At 44.4% G+C, this 14,298-nt stretch overlaps 1 protein-coding gene across 1 annotated transcript in view; it reads left to right on the top strand.

The window, feature by feature from the left end:
• LOC126481822 (protein bric-a-brac 1-like) overlaps window positions 1–14,298 on the top strand; it is a 1,776,705-nt gene that overhangs the window by 175,674 nt on the left and 1,586,733 nt on the right. Inside the window, exon 4 of the mRNA XM_050105780.1 lies at window positions 11,075–11,128. The gene's annotated coding sequence lies outside the window, so the exon portion shown is untranslated. The remainder of the gene's footprint in view (window positions 1–11,074; window positions 11,129–14,298) is intronic.

Genomic DNA, 14,298 nt, shown 5'->3' on the forward strand with positions numbered 1-14,298 from the left:
TAACAAATGCTGATTAGTACGACGCTCTTATCAAGCGTTTTTGAGAAAACGAGCCTCAAAGTTTCATGAGCCTGTTGAATACAGTAGGAGAACGCCCGCAGTCGAGCATCGGCGTTCGCACAACCGACTAAGGCGGCATGATAGTAGCAGTTTGCCAGTCCTGCGTGCAACGTGCACTCTGACGAGTATACCACCGAAGTGTTCACCCTGGGTTCAGCGTTGAGATGCATACTCTTACCGAAGCTTCTGAACCGAGTGCAAAATATTTCTACGCAGATCCAGGTCTGAAGAGACCTGTAATCGGGTAAGGAAAATGTCCATCTACTCTCGCTGGTAGTGAGTCATTTGACAGTTTTGATACTCGTTTGTTTCTTGAAATACGTGAAGTTTTCGTTCCTCATTTTTTTCTGAACTTCTTTTTGTCCGTGTTGTTAACAGTGAACACAGCAAATGAATTCACTAAACAGTATTTCCTATTTTATCACTAGTCGAACATTTCTCAGTCATCTAGGACTGCATGACGCATCAGCGGATAATTCGTGCGCATTCAAGTAATGTGGCTTTTTGTAATTGGCAAATGGATATTTTATGAATGTCAGTGGTTTTCATGGGTCCGCTAATATCTTTTGTCACTGTTTCCGGTGCGCCGACAACCGCTGGGATCACTTTCACTGGTTTAGTCCAGAATGCCTCAGTTAGCTTGTCGGCTCCTCGTATCTGGCAAGTTTTTTAAATTGTTACCCGTGAATTCTGCTGGTGCTATGTAGGATGACGACGCGCGCTCCCTCCTTCCCCGCCTCCCAAACCCCATCCACGCGGTGTCGGAGGCTAGAACAGACCCGCGGTTATTCCTTGACTGTCATACTTTAACGTTGAGGATTCTGTTGTTATTAGGGCACTGGTCACTTGTAGCGCATTTCACAGCCTCTATGACTTACTTCTGGTTCTCTTTCAAGGTTTGACCTCGACTTCTTTAAATTTCTCAGAAGTGCAGACCGTTGGAGGGACACCTTCTACATCTACATCTACATTTATACTCCGCAAGCCACCCAACGGTGTGTGGCGGAGGGCACTTTACGTGCCACTGTCATTACCTCCCTTTCCTGTTCCAGTCGCGTATGGTTCGCGGGAAGAACGACTGTCTGAAAGCCTCCGTGCGCGCTCTAATCTCTCTAATTTTACATTCGTGATCTCCTCGGGAGGTATAAGTAGGGGGAAGCAATATATTCGATACCTCATCCAGAAACGCACCCTCTCGAAACCTGGCGAGCAAGCTACACCGCGATGCAGAGCGCCTCTCTTGCAGAGTCTGCCACTTGAGTTTGTTAAACATCTCCGTAACGCTATCACGGTTACCAAATAACCCTGTGACGAAACGCGCCGCTCTTCTTTGGATCTCCTCTATCTCCTCCGTCAACCCGTTCTGGTACGGATCCCACACTGATGAACAATACTCAAGTATAGGTCGAACGAGTGTTTTGTAAGCCACCTCCTTTGTTGATGGACTACATTTTCTAAGCACTCTCCCAATGAATCTCAACCTGGTACCCGCCTTACCAACAATTAATTTTATATGATCATTCCACTTCAAATCGTTCCGCACGCATACTCCCAGATATTTTACAGAAGTAACTGCTACCAGTGTTTGTTCCGCTATCATATAATCATACAATAAAGGATCCTTCTTTCTATGTATTCGCAATACATTACATTTGTCTATGTTAAGGGTCAGTTGCCACTCCCTGCACCAATTGCCTATCCGCTGCAGATCTTCCTGCATTTCGCTGCAATTTTCTAATGCTGCAACTTCTCTGTATACTACAGCATCATCCGCGAAAAGTCGCATGGAACTTCCGACACTATCTACTAGGTCATTTATATATATTGTGAAAAGCAATGGTCCCATAACACTCCCCCGTGGCACGCCAGAGGTTACTTTAACGTCTGTGGACGTCTCTCCATTGATAATAACATGCTGTGTTCTGTTTGCTAAAAACTCTTTAATCCAGCCACACAGCTGGTCTGATATTCCGTAGGCTCTTACTTTGTTTATCAGGCGAAAGTGCGGAACTGCGAACGCCTTCCGGAAGTCAAGAAAAATAGCATGTACCTGGGAGCCTGTATCTAATATTTTCTGGGTCTCATGAACAAATAAAGCGAGTTGGGTCTCACACGATCGCTGTTTCCGGAATCCATGTTGATTCCTACATAGTAGATTCTGGGTTTCCAAAAACGACGTGATACTCGAGCAAAAAACATGTTCTAAAATTCTACAACAGATGGTCGTCAGAGATATAGGTCTATAGTTTTGCGCATCTGCTCGACGACCCTTCTTGAAGACTGGGACTACCTGTGCTCTTTTCCAATCATTTGGAACCTTCCGTTCCTCTAGAGACTTGTGGTACACCTTTCGTGGTACAAAATCTATCGATATTCCGCTGTGATCTTCTGCACCAACTATCACGGCGACTGTACGTTCGCACCCAAAATACGAGCGTACGGTGTGGTATCCAGTCCGTCGTGGGAGCGTCGTCATGTACAGTCACGGTTGTAGCCTCCTGACAAGGCAGGGATCGCTCTACCCGAAGCATTGAGCTGTAACCTCCCCATGTATTTCGAGGAGTAGGCGGCTGTCCAGTGCGGAGTACCGCGATTCCGGGCAACGATTACTGTGCCAGGTAGCCTTTGCTGAGGCGAAGTGACGCCCTGGGTACGCCCTTCGATCGCGGTGTGTGGCGTCAGGGCGGGAGATCCTCAACGAAACAGATCCAACTTACCCCTACAGGTGGCTATGTCAACACGGCCCTCTCAGCAGATAGAAACCAAGATTTTAATGCATAGGCTTACAACCTCATGGCGTTTCCATCTTTGGCTACGCCTTGGCTTGAGAATGAGACAAGGATAAAGGAAAGGTGGACAGTTCACTCAGTTCTTGATATGCTCCAGAACTGACGGAGACTCGTTTGCAACAGTGAGCAACTGTTTTACGTTGAAATTATTGAGGATAGGACCGGAGAAGTTGTTGCAATAAAGTAAATGAGAAATGGATCTTTGTGCATCAAAATTTTGAGTGCTAACTGATCACAGCCATTTCAGACCTGTGACAAGATCGGAGATGAACCAGTTACCATCTCCCCTCTTAACGATGTAAACAGGAACCAAGGTGTCAGCTTTCATCTGGACATAATGCTACAGCCGGCCGAAGTGGCCGTGCGGTTAAAGGCGCTGCAGTCTGGAACCGCAAGACCGCTACGGTCGCAGGTTCGAATCCTGCCTCGGGCATGGATGTTTGTAATGTCCTTAGGTTAGTTAGGTTTAACTAGTTCTAAGTTCTAGGGGACTAATGACCTCAGCAGTTGAGTCCCATAGTGCTCAGAGCCATTTGAACCATAATGCTACAAACAGATGAAGAATGTTCTGCTAGAGCGGTGTGGAGTCCATTTTGTTCGTTGCATCCAGAGAAGACCTATGGATAATAGTGTAGACACTGCAGCTTTCATCCTAGACTTCGATGACATGTTTTCCTGAGAAAGTTAAGTCATGATTCGTATGTGTGATGTGAAGCCTTAGTTCTTCCTCATGTGAGGTGTTCTATGTGGCAGAGGTGTGGACACATGTGAACAGCTCCCTAGATGTATAAGTTGCCCATAAACTCCCCCCTCGTTCGCTGACGTGTTCAGTTTCAAGAGGGAGAAGAAGGACCAAGGATATAAAAAACTTGATTGCCTCTCTTACCAGGATGCTAAGAAGAAGTTTGCACGATATTCGATATGACGTCGAACTAACATTTTATCAAAATCAACATCTAGAGAAACTTCTGGCCCTAGTCACATGTGAGTGTCTAATTTCAGTTGTTTGAGAGGACATCAGCTCCCTAGGCTTCAAACCTGCCAATGTGCCTCACTCCAAGGACGAAAAAGACCAATCAGTGGCTGACTGAACCAGAAGTCAAGCCACGAAAATTTTCATACAAACCGAAACTAAACGGAGAAAAGAAGGAAAAATTAGAAGTTAAACCAAATTCTGCTGCTCCAGTCGGTCCAGCCCCCATCCCCCCCCCCCCCCCCCCCCCCCCCCCCCTCCGTCAGAGAGGTCGGCCTTATGAATACCGATGAAGAATCACACTTATAGGTGGAACACAACTCAGCAGCGAAGTAATTCGTACTTCAGTTTCCCTTCGCTGCTTTCTCAGATCTCATTCGGACGTTCTTTCAGTGGGACTCTAATGGCATCGCCACCTCGCGAAGCCCCATCAACGCCGGGGTTTGCATGGCAGTTCAGGAGGCTTGGTTCTGAGATACCCAAATTCCATATATTACAAATTACAAATTCTGTTATAAAAATCCCGTTAATATTGAGGGGGCGTCTGGAGGAGTCTGCACGCTCAGTCTCTTCGACACCTTCAGTGGGCAGGTGTCACTAACCACTGTGTTACAAGTTGTGTCTGTTCGTGTCTACTTGTCAGTTGGGGTAAGAGTATGTAATGTCTGTCTACCCCCCAGAGAAATTTATACCGCATCACGAACTGGGGGAGCTAGTAGAACAGCTGCCTCCACTCTTGCTCCCAGTGTTCACAATCCTCTACGGGCCATTGAAACCGTATCTAGCAGGGACCAAGTAATAGAACAATTAAATTCAGAATTGGAACCTTGCTTATAACAATGGAACTGCAACACGTCTCAGTACGGCCCATTGAACATACTCAAACATGTATCTTATAGTCAGCAGCCTTGGCATCTTATTCTTGATCCAGTGGTATGTCCATGGTGATCTCTGCGATAGCGACCACTTTCCTATCATTGTCTCTTTCTCAATGCAGCGACCAACTGAACGTGAACAACATTGGTCACTTCTAAAAGCCAGTTGGCTAGCTTTCACCTACAAAGCAATTTCGAAAGCAGACAACAGGAATGACGTATTATTATTATTATTATTATTATTATTATTATTAATATTATTATTCCTATCCTGAACCTGGAAAAGACCCTCCAATTTTGACTAATTATCGGCCAATCCCTCTAACGAATGGTGTGTGTAAATTATACGAAAGAATCGTCAACCGACGATGTTGTTCCCTGGAAGCCAGAGAAACCCTGGAGCCGCCAATTCTCCTTTTCTCGTTCCCATGTTCAAGTGTAGCGAGGGATTGAAACCAGTGAATAATAATAATAGAATGGCAATGATCCACAGTTGTAATGTCCGATATATTGCGTTCTATCTTTCGATCCGTCTGATGTCGGAAATCCCAGTGTAATGTTGAATGTTCGTTTTCGACTAGTTTTTCTGGCTTGTGATCCCACCAGTTCCTTGCCACAGTCATATGGTAACTGCGATACGTTCCAGGGGATAATTGATGCTACACCATTGTGTCTCTGCTTCTGATCAGTCTGAGCAATCTTTTTTGCAACACCTCAAGATATGGTCAACTGTTTCATCAGTTTCTTTCATGGCAGACGAAAGAGACGATACGATTATTTACGATGAATGCGCGGGCATCTTATCTGACGTTCCAGACGACTTGGCCGATTAGGAAGAAGACATTGGTTATCAAAAACCTGAAACTGAAACAGAATCGTAGGAAGGTAGTGAAATACTTCCAAGAAGAATTCGGCGAACGCTACGGTTGCCAACTGATTCGGATGAACCAGACGCAGAAGACAGTGCACAGTGATCAAACTTTGATTTACCGAGGACCAATAATAAATTTGAAGGATCTCCGGGTCCAAACATATTTCTCAAAGATACGCAGAGCGTCGAGGGTATCGGAGAATTATATACTGGAAACGATCTATTTGAATATATTAGCAATGAAACCAACAAGTACTACAATCAAAATTGCAAGAGAAGCAAACTGGATAGCAAAAATGCCAAATTTGTCGACGGTACGGGACCGGAACTTAGAAAATGGTTTGGGCTTGCTATCCTTATGGGAATTGTAAAAAAAGCAAGGATCTATGATTATTTGTCAACGAATCCATTGACACACATGCCGATATCTCGCAAAACGATACCCCGCTACCGATTCCGACAAATATTATCATTTTTCCGACAAGAACCGGATAATGCCGACCAGATTTTCAAAGTGCAATTCGTAATTGATCATTTTTCCAAAACGATTTAAGAAACTTTTAAGTCCAAACATCTTAATTGTTGAAGGACTGATACCGTGGCGTGGACGGTTAAATTTTGAAGTTTACAATCCGTCGAAAATCACGAAATATTGCATACTCATTCGGATGCTGTGTGACTCGAGTACGGGATACATTTCCTCACTGAAGATGTATTCCGGCGCTGGACAGCCTTTAGCAAAACAGTGATGGAACTATTGACACCTTCTTACGGAAAGTGGCATCACCTCTGCATGGATAATTATTAGAACAGTGTGGAACTTGCAGAGAAGTTACTTGAAAAGAAAATCCGAGTTTGTGGAACGATAAGGCAAAATAGAGGATTTCCGGAGAAATTAATGCGCGCAAAAGTCAATGTGTTTGAAGCTTGTCACCAACGGAAAGGTGAAGTACTCGCACAGATATGGAGAGCTTCGGAAACTAAGACGATACGCATGATCTCTACAGTACATAATGCCACTTTGATCGACACTCAAAGAAAAGTAGAGAAACCAATTACAAAATAAAAAAACCTGAAATTGTATTAGACTACAACAAATACATGAAAGGAGTGGATCGGTCTGACCAGTATTTGAGTTTTACCCTACATACAGAAAAACTATAAAATGGACAGAAAAGGTATGCATGTACCTCTTTAATTGCGCATTATTTAATGCATTCTGTAAATGTCAATATTTCAATACAGAACGCAAAAGTCTCCGGTTTCACGTTTTTTTATTGAAAGTTTCTGATTCGTGGATAAAAGACCATGTACCTGCTTCTGAGCAAAACTTGGAGGCTGCCACTACATCGCGTACGTCTCATCATGATCCGGTTGACAGACATTCCGATCACATAGAGCAGCACCAACTAATACTTATTTCCGAAAAGAATAAACGAAAACGAAGAAACTGCCATGTATGTTCCAAAAACAAAAAAGAACAACAACAGAGTTATTGTGCAAGTCTCGTGGAGTTGCGTTACATCTTGGAGACTGTTTTTCTGGATATCATATGAAAGAGAAGTACTAAGTACCAAAGACAATGCAAATATACAATTATATGAAGCAAACAAATTTTGTATTTATTTACGTATGTATATCTTTGAAATTTCGTGAAAGTTAGGGAACAGGGTTGAGAACTTATGAGAACTAACGATGAGATTAGTAAAACTTAACGGTTTATAATCTCCCGATAATGTCGAGAACGGCCGGCGACAAGCCAAGTTATCCGAATTAGCACTGCCGGCGCCAAGCGAATAAATTTGTACGAGACGTGCGGACGGGAAAGTGTTAATAATGCAGTGCTCAATCACGCGACGAACTTCAGCACTAAGCCTGGTATACTCCGTATCCACCTACTGCGCAACAATCTTGTTGACAGTGCTGAGTCTATAATTTTAGACTTCCCATTACATATGGGAGTGAGGATGGCTAGCCGGCCGGAGTGGCCGTGCGGTTCTAGGCGCTACAGTCTGGAGCCGAGCGACCGCAACGGTCGCAGGTTCGAATCCTGCCTCGGGCATGGATGTGTGTGATGTCCTTAGGTTAGTTAGGTTTAATTAGTTCTAAGTTCTAGGCGACTGATGACCTCAGAAGTTAAGTCGCATAATGCTCAGAGCCATTTGAGGCATTTGAGGATGGTTACTGGGTGCATTAAGTCTACTCCACTGTATTGGCTGTCAACATTCAACCACGTAGCTCCATACACTCTAAGCAGACATTAAGCACTCACAAAGGAAGACAAGAAAAACATGAGCAATCCTGAAATGCTTTTCCATCAGAGTATAACACGACTGGCAAGAAATCGTCCACGATCTCCAAACCCACCCTTGCCTCTTGTTCAACAGCTCGTTGGCGACAGCTTCAGTCTCAGTTGCAAATGGCTGGTGTTGTGGAATGGGAAAGTTCCGCATATCTACGTGATCTAATTCATCCCTCAGAAATCCCCAGTGATGTTGAGCGTCCTCGTTAGATACGGAAAAGTTTAAAACAGACATCGCAGAAAATCTACATGAGTGGGGAAAAATCCAGCACCAAACTGCGACTGTCATCTTGTCGAAGAATGTCAGCCGAGAACAGACCTTTGTGACGCAATGGAGTTCTTCCTATCAACATGTGGCCTGAGTAGATAGCTACAACCGATCTTCGCATCTTACGTTTATAATTTACTCGTGTTGTTTTGAATACTTGGTTATACCGTGTCGGTCATACGCTGAATAAAATAAACAAACAACAAGTAATTTTTGTCAGGGTCGATTACTACATGTGCAATCTTCAGATAAATGCGATATTACACCATCAGTTTCCTGACAGAAGCTGTTTTAGCACAGGAGCCCAGTACTTAACGATGAAACAGTACGTGCGCAGGAAAACGCAGCGAGAAGCAGATAAAACTCAGGTTTTTATAGCCTTATGAAAGTTCGTATGAGTACTTCAGGATACGAGATGGATGCCTATCTTAACACTAGTTGGTAATGTTGATTTTGGAAGCAACTAGCAATATGGGAAGGTTTGTATTCGGACGCGAACGATGGCCAACCGCACATCGCATGAGCTGGACACACAATGGAAGCAGTCCTACACTCTCTCCCACTACTATTCCCCCCCCTCCCCCCCCCCCTCACTCTCTCTCTCTCTCTCTCTCTCTCTCTCTCTCTCTCTCTCTCTCTCTCTCTCCGTACCTGATAGAACCGCGCAAGCTGGATTACAAATAGATACATATATTAAGGCGAGATTGAATCAGCTCGTCGAATGTAGGCGCACAATACAACCATCGATCGCGCCTCGCTATTCTGTGGAGACAAATATTATTCAAAGCTGGCATTCCGAGCTGGCATCTTTCCGCGGCATTAATTACCGGGGTTGTTGCGTCATGCGCCACCGCTCCGTGCGCAAATCTGATATTTGTGAAAGCGCCGCTATCGGACTGCGCCACGACTGATGGCGTCGCATTCCCGTTGATTAGTTTTCTTTTTCCTTGGATTTTTTTTCGTTTTTATTTTAGGTTGTCCAGGCCATCTTGCTGCATGCGTCGCTAAGTTACACAAGTTTTGATAGCAGACGGCAGACTGTCGCCATCTTACCTTCTAGTGGAAACTGTTACTTTTTTTCGGATTTCTGCATTATGGCATCTATAGAGCAGCAAACACAACAGTAATCCAGCATACATTCAATAGAAAGAAAGTTGCTAGTGTAGGCAAATTGTTTATTATAGATCAGTTTCAGTGGGTAAGTGTCTACGAATCCTGAAGTCCTCGATTCAGTCGTCGGTCATTCTGTAATTCTCCCGTCACTTATCGTTTCTTTTTTATTTTTCTAATTCAATTCGGACGTGTATTGTGAATGTCGGATATGCTAAGCTTCGTGGTTATGAGTTTACGCTGAAATTTACTCTTAAGGGAACATACTACGCAAGTCAAATTGCGTGGCTTAAGTCACTTTGTATCTTAGCAAGTCATTCCCTCTCCTGTCCGCCCCCGGTAGCTGAGTGGTCAGCGCGACAGAATGTCAATCGTAAGGGCCCGGGTTCGATTCCCGGCTGGGTTGAAGATTTTCTCCGCTCAGGGGCTGGGTGTTGTGTTGTCCAAATCATCGTCATTTCATCCCCATCGACACGCAAGTCGCCGAAGTGGCGTCAAATCGAAAGACCTGCACCAGGCGAACGGTCTACCCGACGGGGTGCCCTAGTCGCACGACATTTTTTATTTTATTCCCTCTCCTGTTCTACCGCAAATGGAGCGAGGGAAAAATGATTGTCTGAATTTGCCTCTGTATTAGCCCTTCTCATGTACGCGAAATGAACGTTCGAGTCAACAGAACTATTCTGCAGTGTGTCGCAACTACTCATTCTCTAACCTTACTCAATAACGTTTCGTCAAAAGACCATCTGCCTCCGTTTGTGGAAATATGAATCTCGAGGATTCAGCATTACCGTAAGGCTCTCATGATTCTTCAATCGACCGGTAACGAATCTAGCAGCACTCCTCTAAATTGCTTCGACGTTTATGCTTAACCCAAACACTCACGCACTATTCAAGAGTGTGTCGTACGACCAAAGACCATCCTGCCGTTATCGACCGCGTCGGTGGAGGAATGGAAAGCCCTACTACAACGATTGCTTACCGAATTTGTGTCCAGCATGGGAGCATGTAGCAGAGCGTCCGCCGCTGTCTGTGGTGGTCTCACATCCTGTTAAGAACCATGTCCCGCCTTTGTAATGTCCAGGGGACTATTATGAGTGGCGGTGACTTCAATGTAATTATTGTCATCGAATAAAAGTGTCATTTCTTTTCGACTGTTTTCATATTTCTTTCAGTTATCTTTTGTTGTGTACGTAGCAGTTCTTGTTGTGTATGGTCCAAGTTTCATCGAACTAAGTTAGTTGGCAGCGAGACGTCATGCTAAATTTACTTTCGCATTTAAGTTTTGCACTCCAGTGAATATGCGCTTTCTTGTTCGGTATTCTTCCAATAAACAGCCGTTGACTATGTGCCTTCCGTAGAAGTGATCGTATGTGCTTCTTGCCCTTGTAACTGGCTGGGGAAGACAGTTCAGAGGTTATGGAAGGCAAAGGTTCAGTAGGGCCAGGACTAGTAAATGTGGGCAGAGCTCAGACCAAACTTCTGGTTGAAGAAACATTTACTTGAATAAGCATTATTGTATTCCTGAGGTAGCTTACTTGAGTTTTGAAAGTGAATTTGTCAGTGCATTAAAGCTATGCAACACTGGCTAAAGAAAATACTCAGTAGTATTCAGGCTGCATTTTCTCCAGGCGGCATGCAGGGAACGAGAGGAGAGACAGCTCTCTCTCTCTCTCTCTCTCTCTCTCTCTCTCTCTCTCTCTCTCTCTGTGTGTGTGTGTGTGTGTGTGTGTGTGTGTGTGTGTGTGTGTGTGTGTGTGTGTGTGTGTTTTCTTTTATTTCTAGGTTTTTTTTTTCTTTCTAGTATTCTTAATTTCTTGTTTCAGGTAGGAGAGAACAAAGCTGACACATTTCAGCGAAGTTCTACAGTGGTGTGAATGGTAAGTAACATAAAACCTCAATTTTGTTCATTATCTGAAAGTTGATAATAATTATGGGCCTATGATCAGAATGAAACACCAGTGAGTTAGTTTTCGGGTTGTAAACAGTTTCCACCCAACGCGCCTCATCATGTGTTGGTGATACTTAGACGGTTACATGTGATTTTGCTACTGTAGGTCCCGACCTCAAAAGGGAAATGTAAATACGTTTCTCTGTAGAAGTCTGCTTAAATAATTTAGTTAACCGCGCGACTGCTACGGTCGCAGGTTCGAATCCTGCCTCGGGCATGGATGTTTGTGATGTCCCTAGGTTAGTTAGGTTTAAGTAGTTCTAAGTTCTAGGGGACTGATGACCACAGATGTTAAGCCCCATAGTGCTCAGAGCCATTTTTGAAATAATTTAGTTAAATTTACGAAATTTGGAAGAATGCAGCTAACGTTCGTGCGAGTGAAATGATAAGGAACATGTTTTTAAGACAAATCTGAAATATATATTATGTTATACTCAGATGACCTTCGAGCACTTGTCTAGTGAAACCAAAAGAAAGTCAGCTGTGATCTCAGATGCAGATAACCGTTATTGGTTCATCGTTTCTGAAGTAAGCATTGAGTATGCTTACCGTAATGGAAATATGATGCACCAGTAAGTGAAATGGGAATCTGAGATCACAATTTAATTTCTTTTAATACAAATATGTGTATCGCAACGTCGTCGTTCCGTTTCATGTACTTTTTGCATGAAGAGAACAGGACATCCGTTCACACTTCGCCTATAGACACTCGTTAAAGTCCGCAGCAGTGAGGCTCCAGAGGAATTGGACACCCATAGAGACTAAAATGAACAGTTTCTCATTTTGGGCAGTGGGGCCTGTTCCAACAACAAGCCTACAGTGTCCTTCCCATTGCACCGACACCAGTTTATAAAAAGTGTCAGCAGTCATGTATTCCGGAAACTGCTTGCCTTCGATCCTATACTCATTTGGTACAGGTGTCGGAGGAAGGCAAGAGTCACCATCTCCATTATGGTGTTGTCTTGTGAGACAATGTTGCTTTCATCTCAATCTACGATTTAATTGATACTGTGACTCTGTTGTTTCGTAGTATACATACGTTGCATAGCTGCGGTACGAGTACAAGGCACCTTCAATGGTCAAAGTGTTGTAAGATTCCAGGAATGTTCAAAAGTGGCTCTGAGCACTATGGGACTTAACATCTGAGGTCATCAGTCCCCTAGAACTGAGAACTACTTAAACCTAACTAACCTAAGGACATCACACACATCCATGCCCGAGGCAGGATTCGAACCTGCGACCGTAGCGGTCGCGCGGTTCCAGACTGAAGCGCCTAGAACCGCTCGGCCCCCAGCGGCCGCTCCAGAAATGTACTTGTGCGGACTAATGGTTGCTAGATTACGAATCCAGAGGTCCGCTGTAGGATGGCTCGCATTTTTTGAGCTATTGTTACTCCCATGACTGGCCTGCACAAACAGATTCACAGAAAACCAACACACTTCCACTAGTGCACAAGACTTACCGCTAGGAAATCTCTGTGAATCTTAAACCACAGTACTTCTGAAAAAAGGCACCTGTTGCAGTTACTGTTCGTTTTCCTGGTTTGCAGTTACGAGGTAAATCAGGAGTCTGCTGTTGTTGCCTCTAATACGAGCGACCATCAGAAGCAGTCCATCTGTTAATGCGGTAGCGGCATGTCGCGCTCTTGGCCGTTTAATCACGGCTGTATGTCCGGTCAGATGTCATTTTATTACGCAGCTCGGTTCGTAACGGTTACGTCGTTGTTAACACGGAATTCTTATTACAAACGAGGGATTGGCGCCAAATCCCACTGCCCGTGTGAACAGCGCTTCATCGCCAAATCGATATTTGTTTTAATCGTAAAAAATAATCGTATCGTCATGTTGCACGTGCCTTCTCATTCTGTGAAATATTGAAACATGTTGCCGGCTGCAAACATTTATCCGCCCGAGAATCTATTCGTATCTGCGTAAATAATTTGGCAGGTACCGCGCGATAAATGTATACGCCCGTTGGACGAACTGCAGGAGGCAACGATGCTCAGTCGTAAATTGAGGTACGGAAGTTTTTTTTTTTTTTTTGTGGGGGTGTGATGGGGGGGGGGGGCGAAAGCGTAGCTGCACACAGTAATAACTCCTGAGAATTACACACAGCGACTCTAAGGCGCGTCTATAAATCGAATAGTAAATTTCATTAACGTTGCTGATAACACGACAGTCGTATTTTATCTTTCGGCGCGTGTTATTGCTGTTGAGGGATTTGCCATCGAATATCCAATAAATGCGATTAACACAATCGCGATTAGACCCCCGGAACTAATTAATTTATTGTAGAGACGATTCGTAGCACCAAGCGGCTGAAATATTCACGCAGCAAGCGCCGATAGGTGTTATAATTTGTTAAGATCGTTAGTCGATATCGAAAATTGTATGTTAATGCTACCGTTTATAACCGCATTAGTTCTTAACTGGCTCCTCGCGCCGGAAACAAAATATTGATCCAGCGGCGCATCTGCGTTTTTGCTGCTCGCGCTCGTAATGGAATTACACGCGTGCAGAAGGTGCAGCGCCTCGCGGCCGCTTGATGAAAGATTAATATTAGCTTTATTTTGAGCTCGCGAGCTAGTGACATTTTCATTGGGGAGAATTTGCTCCGAAATTCGCAGTTTCCGCTGAAGACCAACACCGTACTGCTTGTACGAAGAGCGGGCTCGGACAAACACAACACGCTGTTTGTGGAAATAAAAAAAATAGAGACGCGCTGGCACGTGAAGAATTGCAAATTTCAGTCCTAATTCATGCTTAAGAGAATGTGATTACGCGGTCGGATGGCCAGCCGCGCGCGCTGTGTCCTGGAGAGGTCGCGCCAGGTGACGGACAACAAACGCCGCACACGCAGTGGCCACGGGCTTCCGGCGAGCTTTCACGAGGCTACACCTCCAAAACAAAACTAACCTGCCAAGAGCCTCCACGCGTCTCCTGATGAGCTTCACACTTTAAGCACCTTGATTTAATCATTTCCGCTTTGGCAGTCGCGGACCGTGCAGGTGTAGGGAACGGTTACAGAACATTATCATCTCATACACGTAGTAGGGAAAAATACATGCTGACAGGATATCCAACCGTATATTTGAAGTTT

This window comes from Schistocerca serialis, chromosome 5 (assembly GCF_023864345.2).
Source record: "Schistocerca serialis cubense isolate TAMUIC-IGC-003099 chromosome 5, iqSchSeri2.2, whole genome shotgun sequence".
NCBI lineage: Eukaryota > Metazoa > Arthropoda > Insecta > Orthoptera > Acrididae > Schistocerca > Schistocerca serialis.